Source organism: Rhinolophus ferrumequinum, chromosome 8 (assembly GCF_004115265.2).
Source record: "Rhinolophus ferrumequinum isolate MPI-CBG mRhiFer1 chromosome 8, mRhiFer1_v1.p, whole genome shotgun sequence".
In the NCBI taxonomy this organism is placed as follows: domain Eukaryota; kingdom Metazoa; phylum Chordata; class Mammalia; order Chiroptera; family Rhinolophidae; genus Rhinolophus; species Rhinolophus ferrumequinum.
The window spans coordinates 93878780-93889936 of record NC_046291.1 but is presented as its reverse complement, the minus strand read 5'-3'; the positions used below and the strand labels follow the sequence as shown (position 1 = coordinate 93889936).

The following is an 11157-nucleotide window of genomic DNA, read 5'->3' as shown; positions in this document are numbered from 1 at the left end:
TTGTTCAAGTCTTCAATTTATTAAAATATAGGCAGTTATATTTTTCTTATACTTTGATATAATTTTTTACATCAAATTAAAAAGTTTGGCATTTTTTGATATATGTATTATGGATATGCATACAGTTTATGGTTTCTCTTTTCTGTTGCTTTACAGTGTCTTTGATTAACAAAAGTTTACATTTTAAAATAGTGCATTTTAAAATATTTTATTTGATGATTATTAGTATTATTGTATCCAGTTAAAGAAATGATTTAACTAACACTGTGGTCATATAGATGCTTTCCTGTCTTTTCCAGAATTTTATATATTTTAACATAGCTGGGAATGATTTTGTGTAGAGTATAAGTATAGAATCAAGATTTTTAAAAATTTTCATATAGTAACCAGTTGATCTGGCATGATTTGTGTAAATAACTACTTTTTTTTCTCTTGGCCTTAAAATGGTGACTTTGTTGTATAGCAAATGATTATACATGTACAGGGTCAATTTCTTGATTTCTAATTTCTATCTTTTTCCATTGTTCTATTTGTCTATCCTTGCATTGATATTATAATTTTATTACTGTAAATTTGTAGTGTCTTGAAATCTAGTAGACCAAGACTTCCAGATATATTCTTCTTCAAACTGTTTTGACTAATATTCAGCATTTACATTTCCATATGAATTGTAAAGTCATCTGTCAATCACTAGAAAAAATATGGGATTTCTATAAGGATTTGTTGAAGCTACAGATAAATTTTGGGAAAATTGAAATCTTAGCAAAATTTAAAATTCCAATTTAGAGACATCACATTCTTTTCTAGTAAGTTATTTGAAAATGATTCTTAGCAATGTTTTCAAGTTTTCTGTGTGGAATTCTTGCACATCATTTTTTTAATAGGTTGTATTTCTAATGCCATTTGTATGAGATATTTTTAATTTCATTTTTAATTACTGATATATAGAAATGCAATTAAGTTTTGTGTATTGAACTCATTTGTATATTAGCTCTGCTAAACTCATTTATTGTATCTAATAATTTGTAATTTTTTCAGGCGGCAGCTGTTTCTATGTACACAATTATGTAATCTGCAATTATGACAATTTTTTTTTCTCATTCCACACAGTATAACTTTTCTTTTGCTTTTCCTCATCATATTTTAGTGGCCAAGGTGTCTCACAAAACACTGAATGCAAGTAGTTATAGGAATACCCTTGTCTTGCCTCTAAGGGAACAATATTCAGTATTTCATCCTATACATGATTTTTGCTTTACACTGTTTCCCAGATATTTAATCCAATTACAGAAGTTCCCATCTATTCTTTGGTTGATAATCTTTTATGATAAACAAGTGATGATGAATTTTATCAAAGTGTTTTATGCATCTATTAAAGTACACATGTGATTTTTCTTTTTTCCTCCATGTTTTGTATCTAATTAATATTCAAATTATAAACCACTTTGCATTTTTAAAAAACGTTCCAGTAGTTAATAATAAATTATCTCCTTTTTAAATATATCATCGTATCAGAACAGCTCATATTTGAAATGATTTTTGCATTTATTTTCATTTGAGAGATGTGGTTTTACTTTTTTCATAATATCTGGTAAATTTTGATGCCAAGATTATGCAAGTCTCATAAAATAAATTTAAGCAGAATGTCTTCCTAATTTCTAGAAAAGTTTTGATAGACTGAAATTATTTTATCCTCAAATTTTAAAAGTATTTACCAGTGAAATTATCTGAATGAGAAATATTTTAATTATAGTCAATTTCTTATAATTTAAAACAATAGCAATATTTATATTTCATTTTGTGTGTGTTTATTTTTATTTGTGATCAGGGAATTTTTCCATTTCATAAAAAAAATCTTCAAATACATTGACATAATGTTGGAGGATCTGTAGTGATGTCCTTTCATTCTACTACAGGTTATTTGGGGTTTCTCTATCTTGATGAGGTTTGCTAAGGCTTTATCAATTTTAATAATTTTTTTTTAATTGACCAATTTTGGCTTCATTAATTTTTGTTACTGTTTATCTATTTTATTGGTTTATTGTCTTACCTTTATTATTTTCTTTTTTATTTTTTCTTTGGATTTAATTAATTGTTCTTGACTCTTGATGTAGAAATTTTGTGTTTTTTTAAACTTTTTTATGTTTTAACATGGGCTTTAAGAGATAACATTCTCCTTTACATATTGTTTTAACTCTGTATTACATTGTTTTACATTGTAAGTTGACTGTCATTCAGCTAAAAATATTTTCTAAAAATTTCAACTATAGTGAGGATTTAGTAGTGAAATTTCTTTATGTACATATTTTTTCACTGAGGCAAGAATACGCATAGCACAAAATTTACCATTTTAGCAATTTTGACAATACAATTCGATGACATCAAGTACTTTCAAAATGGTATATAACTATTAGCACTATGTAGTTCCAGAATTTTTCCTTCACCCCAAAATGAACCCATTAGGCATCATTCCATAGGCCCATCATGCCTAGCCAGTGGAAAACACTAATCTTTCCATTACCATGAATTTTCCTATTCTGTATATTTCATGTACGTGGAATCATATAATTTGTGGCCTTTGGTGCTTTGCTTCTTTTACTTAGCATTATGTTTTCATGAATTATGTTGTAGCATGCATCAGTATTTCATTCATTTCTATGGCTGAATAATATTGCACAGTATGGATATACCATATTTTGTTTATAAATGTATCAGTTGATGGATATTTGGGTTGTTTCCAGTTTTTGTGAGTTTTAGCTACTGTGAGTAGTGTTTTTATAAACATTCATGTACAAAATTTATTTATTTATATATTTATTTATATTTATGTTATATTTATATATTATATATTTATTATATATTATATATTTATATATTATATTATGTTTATATTACATATTTATATATTTATTTATTTATTTATGTATTTATATATTCTGTTGTTGTTGCTCATGATCTTGGTGTCATATGTAATAAACTTTCCTAAATCCAAAATCATGAAGATTTACTCTTGTGTTTTCTCCTTAAGGTTTTTGTATATTATATATATATACAAAACACACACACCCATATACATATATATTATATATATACATATACATAGGTATATTTTATGTATGTATATGTGTATATATAATATATATGTGTGTGTGTGTGTGTGTGTGTGTGTATCTTAGATTTAGGTCTTTGGTACATTTGAGTTCGCTTTTATATATGGTATAAGGTAATGGTCCAAGTTCATTATTTTGCTGTGGATTTATTTCTAGGTTCTCAGATATGTTCCCTTGACCTGTATTTCCAGCATCCTGACAGGCAACACTGATTTAATTACTGTAGTTTTGTAGTAAATTAGGAAATCAGGAAGTGTGAATTTTCCAACTTGATAAATATTTTTCAAAATTGTTTGTGCTATTTCGGTCTCTTTGAAACCCATATGAATTTTTGCAGCAGCTTTTCCATTGATTTTTTTAAAAAAGAGAGAGAGACACAAAGTAAAATGCTGTTTAGATTTTAATAGATAAGTTAAATCTGGAGATTAATTTGGGAGTAATCATACAACAAGATTAATTCTTCTAGTACATTAACATACAATATATATTTCATTCATTTTGGTATACTTTAATTTCTTTCAGCAATATTTTGTATATTTTTTAGTGTACAAATTTTGTATGTTCTTGGTTAAACTAATTTCCAAGTATTTTATTGTCTTGCTGTTACTATAAATACAACAATTTTCTTAATTACAATTTCAGATTGTCTATTACTAGTATATAGAAATACTACTGATTTTGTGTGTTGACCTTGTATTATGCAACTTTGTTGACATTTTCTTTAGCTCTACTCAGTTTATTACTGGGCTTGGAGGACAGAGCCTGGAGCTAAAGAAAATTATTCATTAGCCTTAAAATATTATGGAATTTGCCTTGCTATGTTTGAGACCTGCTTGGGACCCATGGCTCCTATCTTCCAATTTCTTTTTTTTGGAATGTGCATGTCCATCCAATGCCTGCCACAGATTGTATTTCAGAAGCAGACAACTTGATGTCTGGTTTTACAGTTTCACAGATTGAGGGAAATTTTGTTGCAAAATGAATTGTACCTGGAGTCTCATCCATACTTGATTTAGATAACAGCAAGAAAATATTTTGGATTTAAAGTTCATGCTGGAATGGGTTAGTGTAAATGAAGGCTGTGACAATTTACCCAAAGTTGGAAAAACAATGTGGCACTCTCCCTGGCCATGAAAAACTGACTTATTTTTCATATCTACTGGATATTCTTTTTCGTGAGTATAAATTTCTGAAGCATGATGAAATATGTGCTAGCTCATCAAAAAGCAGATTTGGAGAACTGATGAACTAGAGAGCCTGCAGTCCCTTTGTACTACATCTATAACAGTGGAAAAACAAGTGATATCTTTGAAGAATGTTTGAAATAAATATCAAAAATCTTGACAATATCATGGTGACATCCACCCCCTTCTCTCCTTTCGCCCTCTTTTTCTATTGTCTTCTTGGCTTGCTCCCTTTGATAGAACAAGGTGTCATATTATGGTTGAGGTCCATGTAGCAAAAGCTGAGACAACTTGAATCTTTGATCAATAATGAGTGAAGAAGGAGGTACTACCAAGTGCTCACACTGTGAGGATGAATACATCCCACACTATGTGAGTGAGCTTGAGAGGACCCTTCCTCATCTGGCCTTGAGATGACTACAGCCCAGAATGACAACTCATAAGCTTCCTGCAAGACTGAAACAAAGGAACTGGCCAATCAATGTCTAGTTGCCTTATCCACAGAAATTGTGAGATAATAGAGATGTATTATTTTAAAATGCTAAGTTTTGGAGCAATTTGCTATGCTAAAATAAATAGTTAATGCAGGTAGAGAGTATTACTTTTAAGTAAACTATAATTAATTAAGGAAGCTAATTATCATGAGGAGCACTTCTTGTAATCCCTAGAATGAAAACTTAAAACATAACAGCAATACAAAAAGTTAGAGGAAGTCAAAAGAAATGCTAAATTGAATGGAATACTAAATATATGCAAATAACCAAAAGATTGAAGGAATAAAAAACACTGGGTTGAAATGGTGTGACCTCCCGTGAGTTAAGACAGGGCTCCTCACTCCATTTACTCTTGAGGCACAGTCAGGCCGCCGGGACCCTCTCCTGTCTGGAGACCCAAGACCGCAATCCTGGAGATCCTGCAGGCACTCAAGGCCTGGCGCCTGGACTGGGCCGTTGCTGCACTTTGGCATAAACTGCAATCAACTGCGAATCACTTCTCAGACTCAAGTTGTAACTGAGCGTTCAACAAGTCAGGCTGCCATGGCTGCTCTGAACACCTTGGAAGAGAGAATGGATTTATCAGGAGAGAAGAAGGAGAACTTGCTGGGAATCAAAGAAAATATCATGAAGTCCAGCACTAGAGCTTCTTCTCCTACCAAGGAACACTCTAAAGAGAAAGATGCCACCAAGACTTGGAGCAAGAAGGATGTGGCGGGGAGAAAACCCGACGGGGGTGCAGTGCTTCCCAAGGGAGCAGCTGCTCTAGGCCTCCCACCAGCTCTGCAACCAGCTCTGGCTCCAACACTTCCCCCCATAGCTACTGCTCCAGCAGCGCTCCGGCTCTCCGAATCCTTCTTAGCACAGACAGGACTACAGGACACATTTCCACTCCAAATCAAGCCACTCAAAAGAGATGAAAAGGAAAGGAAAAGGGGAACCCTTCTCCTGTACCCACCCACCCCCACTGGGAGGCTCACCAGGAATATGACAAGAAACACATCATGGAGATGTTCTCCACCTGTGGAAAATTTAAATGTCTGGCATTCCTACAGAAAGGACACACCCCTCATCAATCCAAAAGCCAGGTGTGGACTTTGAGATCCCACGTGAAGGCCAGAAGGTGAAGTAAGTAGATGGAGGATAAACTGGTGGCCAGTAGGTCACGGCCAGTGCTGTGCTGTTGTGCCTCCTGGCAGGACCCTGCTGAGGCCACATCCCCAGAATATGCAGCCCTCCCAGGAGAATGTTGCCACTGCTTCCCATGTGCCAGGTCACCCCTGCAGATGTGGAGAAGGTTGTGCTCCCGGTGACACAGTCCTCCTGCCTGGCCACCCTGCGCTGTTCTGCTGGGCAGAACCCTGCCTGGCTGTACAGCAGCCACAGGAGCTCTAGCTCCAACTCCCACCCCTAGCTGGGCCACTGAAACTCTGGCCCTGTAACTCATACTGCATCCAACTCAGTTTTGTCACTTTTCAAGCCATAGGAGGATGGATAGGAAAGAAAATTCTCGGTGTCAGGTTTGGAAGCAGCAAATAAGCCATTTCTTCTGGAGGCTGAGTTCCAGCTGCAGGGTATTTTGAGGTCGAAGTTGTGCCTATGAAGACGCCCTCCAGTTTCCAGGTCAGAAGCTCCCATGTGTCCAGTCCTGGAGAGTCATTCCAATGGTAAAGCCAGCAGGGATAGCAGGGCTCCAGCTGGCAGTGCACCAAACCTAGTAGCACATTTTCCATCTGCAGATGACTTGGGGCCAGTCTGGTGGCCTGAAGGATCCTTCAGGAAAGGGCACGCTTTTGTGCAGCTTCCATCCTTGTTGGCCTAGCCCTGCTCTCTGCTTGAGTACTCTTCTGACCTCTGGGGTCAAACACCCGGTGTTAGTTGCCTTAAATGGTTCTATTTTTACATGTACCTGTGTAACACAAACCCATAACCCAAGCTCGTTTCTCGGTGAAATTGCTGAGCAAGTCCAGAGCCAGCTCTGCAGGGTGATCACGGAGCTGCTGGTTTCTGCTCTTACTCATGGTGTTCCTGCAGGTTACCTCTACAAGGTATACGTTGCCTTTTTGGCTTTCATTGTACAGTGAGTACTATAAATTTTCTGTTTTCCATTTTATAACTTTGTAGCATTTAGATAATGTTGTGTTTGTAGTTCGTTGTGTAGAGTGAAATGATTGGGTTAAAAAACCTAGAATTAAAATGCCAAAAAAAAGCCCATAGGAATAACAAGTAAAAGAACAAACCAGATGGCAAAACAAGAAAACTAAGAAAATTATGATAGATTTAAACAAAGCATATTAGTAATTGCATCAAATCTTTAAAATATCACTCTAGTTAAAATATAAATAGTGTAAGATTAAAACAAAAGATGCAGATATATTTCTGTATTTAAAGAGGTTGGAAATGAAATGCTGGAAAATGATATAAAATGCAAACAATAAGCTTGAATCAGTTCATTCAAACAAAATATAATCTAAACAAAGAGCATTGCCAAAGATATGTAAGATACTCATACAAGATCAGACAATTAAGTTTGCAAACTCATCGTAGAAAAAAATGCTACATACCTCATTGCTGAATAGCACTATGGTCACTTTCAAAGTACTCCCTTTGGGAAGCTATGCACAAACACCAGTACCTAGTCCACCCTTCAAAGCAATTTTGGAACTCTTTTTTTTGGAATGGCCATCACAGCTGTCATCGTATTATCCTTGATGTCCAGAATGTCATCAAAATGTCTTCCTTTCAATATTTTCTTTATCTTCAGGTAAAGAAAGAAATCATTGGCAGCCAGATCAAGTGAATATGGAGGGTGTTCCAATACAGTTATTTGTTTACTGGCTACAAACTCCCTCACAGACAGTGCTGTGTGAATTGGTGCATTGTTGTGATGAAAGAGCCATGAATTGTTGGTGAAAAGTTCAGGTCGTCTAACTTTTTCACGCAGCCTTTCCAACTCCCAAATAGTAAGCTTGGTTAACTGTTTGTCCAGTTGGTTCAAATTCATAATGAATAATCCCTCTGATATAAAAAAAGTTTAGCAACATCGTTGCAACAAGTTCGCAACCTTAATTGTCACACCTGGTACATGGGGACACTGAATTATGAAAAAGGGTCAATTCTGCAATAATACATAAGTCTTAAATAGGTCTGTACCTAGTAATAGAGCTTTGAAATACATGAAGCAAAAACAAAACAAACCAAAACAATTAATTAATAAATTAAAACCCTTACATTACGGCGGAAGAATTAAATCAACAAATGTAATGGGAAATTTTAGCACTTCTCCCAGTTCTTGATAGGTAGAACACAAGTAAAAATAAATAGAGAAGATATGAACAATACTATTGTCAAAATTTACCTAATTGATATTTACAGCACATTACACACAGCAACTACTGAATAATATTGTTTTCAAGCACACGTGGAGCCTTCAGTAATATACTGAGGGTGCCAAAAAAATGTATACAAGTGGACACTTTGGTTAATGTTGTACAAGCAGTAGTTTGCCATAATCAGAAATGTCTGGACGCTGATGGTAACCACTTTGAGACTTTGAGCACTTCTTGTAATTGTAGAAGTCAAACGTGACTTGTATTCATCTTTTGCTATGGGTATTATGTTGAGTATTACAATTTGAATAGTCTTTTTCCTTTTTTAAAGTGTGTAATCATTTTTTGGCACCTTCTGTAGATGAGACATATGCTGAGCTATAACATAAATTTTAGTAAATTTCGAACTTAAAAGCTAATACAAAATATTTTTGACCATAGTGGGAAAAAATTGGCAATAAATAATAATAATAATAATAATAATAACAAAATCCAGGAATCTCTGAAATATCCAGAAAGTAATTGTTTACAAATTTATTTTTAAGTTAAATATTTAAAAATATTTGAATCTTCAAAGGAGAATTCACAAGGGAAATTAAAAAATATTTTGAATTGAATGATAATGAAAGTATAACATATCAAAATTTGTAGAAAGGAGCAATAACAGAGCTCAAGAAAATGCATAGCTTTCAATTACCCGCATACAAGTTTTGTTGACTCCAAGAAAGAAGATACCCACCAAGAAAGACTCCTGGTGGCTAACTGGGCTCAAATTTGAAACCGGAGCCTAGCATGTGTTTCTAAACAGAGGCCTCTCACACAAGCCTCACTTTAGGGCAAAGGCTGTAGTGAACTGCCTGCCTGCACTGTGTTCCTGCCATCTGAGCAGATCCTTATAAAGAAGTTCCCGGAATTGTATTTCAACCAATAGGACTGGCATTTTCCCCGTTCAGCTGGAGCCATGCAGCTATACCTGTCAGCATATTCACTGACTTTCAGAGTGGCTACATTCTGACCAATCAGGACACTGCATTTTGAACCAATCAAACTGTGAGGATTTGGAGTCCTTATTTGCATGAGGGTGCCAATCAGGGACCAGGGGTGGAGACTTCTGTCTATTTAAGTTAGTTCCCTTCTGGCTCAGAGAATGTGCTATCACTTTCCACTGAAGACTGGGAATGGTGTCTCCCTTGCTAGAGTTGAAACATGGAGGAATTCTCCCCTGAACAGAATAGGCAGAGCATACAAGAGCAGAGCTGTTTAGCAGGAGGAGGCCCCTCCTGAGAACCATCCCACCCGATGGCTGTCTCACAACAATGAGCTGTTTGCAATGAATAAAGTTTCCTTCTACACCACACTCCAAATTGGTGTTGAATTGGTGACAATGACCATCAGTTGACAGTTTCCATTTTAAGTGAGATTAATTTCTTCTCCTTCCTCTTCCATTTATTCTTGCAATCTGTTGTTTCTTTTCTTTTCCATTGCTTTTGAAGTGTTTTTGTTTTTTGGTTTGTTTTTTCCCCCTTTCTGAAAGCCAGTAGATGGGGCCAAGCAAAGTAGGAATCCTCACCACTTTGGGGAAGAGAGATGGAGTAGAGCACAACAGCCCAGAGCAGGGTATCAGAGCTTGAGACATTACGGAGTGTGTTCATATGAGGCTGTGTAGTCTGGCTTACATAATCAGGCCATAGTGGTGTGTGTTGAATTTTCAGTGGAAAAAGGTGATCATCATGGAGGGGCCATCTCTGTGTGGGTCAGAGTCCAAATGGAACCCAATTGAAATGGTATTTTCATGGAGGACAGGAGGGCATGGACTGTAACAAGGAGATTGGGTACATAGAAGGAAACTACAAATAAGTAAATATATTTAGGATAATGGAATCCTGGCTTCTCATTATTGAACAATGAAATTTTCGATACAAAAAGTAAAACAAAGAAAAAAAAACAGTAAACACAAGAAACACTAGAATGAACTCTGTGAAATTGGATTGGAATTAGAGATACCTTTATAAATTCATGGCTTTCAACATACACCCATAGATATAGAAACAATCAGATGTAAATGTGCTCACAGCATATAAATGTGTAGGTGTACAGATGTATGGTAATACATACCTATATTCCCTAATTGTCCTGTGAGGTGCCTTGAGAATACCATCAGTAGTAATGGATATACTAAATATTTAATACGACAGTCTCCAATAAAAGAAACAAAGAACTCAATTCAAAATGGGCAAAAGAAAAATAAAATATTTGAACAAATATCACATCAAATAAGATTTGCAGATAGCAAATAAGTATATGAAATGTACTCAATATTGTTAGTATTAAGGAGATGTGCATTATAACCACAAATGAGATACCACATCTATTAGGACAGCTAAACTTCATGTTGCAAGGATGTTGAAAAACTGGAACTCTCATAAATCGCTGGTGGGAATGTCAAATGTTACAAGCACTCTCAAAAACAATTTAGCTGTTTGTTTTTTTTTATAATGTTACATCTATATCTTCATTGGGATCCAGCTATTTTACTCCTAAGTATTTACACAGGAGAAATTAAAGCATGTTTTCATTCAAAAACTTCTGCATGAATAATCAGAGTAGCTTTATCTGCTGTAGCCTCAAACTGGAAAACAAAAACAAAAACAAAAACAAATGTCAATCAATAACTGAATGGTTAAACAAATTGTGATATATATTTACAACAAAATACTACTTAGCAATCTACATGAAAGACCTGATACATGCAATAATATGGGTGAATCTCTAAATAATTAGGCTGAGTGAAAGAGGCAAGATTAAAAACGAATATGTATTGTATGATTCCATTTATATAAAATTATATGAAGTACAAACAGTATAGTGACAAAAAGTAGATCAGTGCTGAGCTGTGTAGTACTGGTGGGACAGGGAGGAATGGGAGGTAGGCAATGGAAAGGTAAATGAGGAAATTTTTAGGGATTTCAGGGGTGATATAATTTGGCAATTGTATACATATATAATTGTTATACTTGTTATATATATAATTGTTATATAC

General features: G+C 34.8%; 1 pseudogene; it reads left to right on the top strand.

The window, feature by feature from the left end:
* Nucleotides 1–5361: 5361 nt before the first annotated feature.
* On the top strand, nt 5362–5998 carry LOC117025598 (RNA-binding protein with serine-rich domain 1-like; annotated as a pseudogene).
* Nucleotides 5999–11157: the final 5159 nt, after the last annotated feature.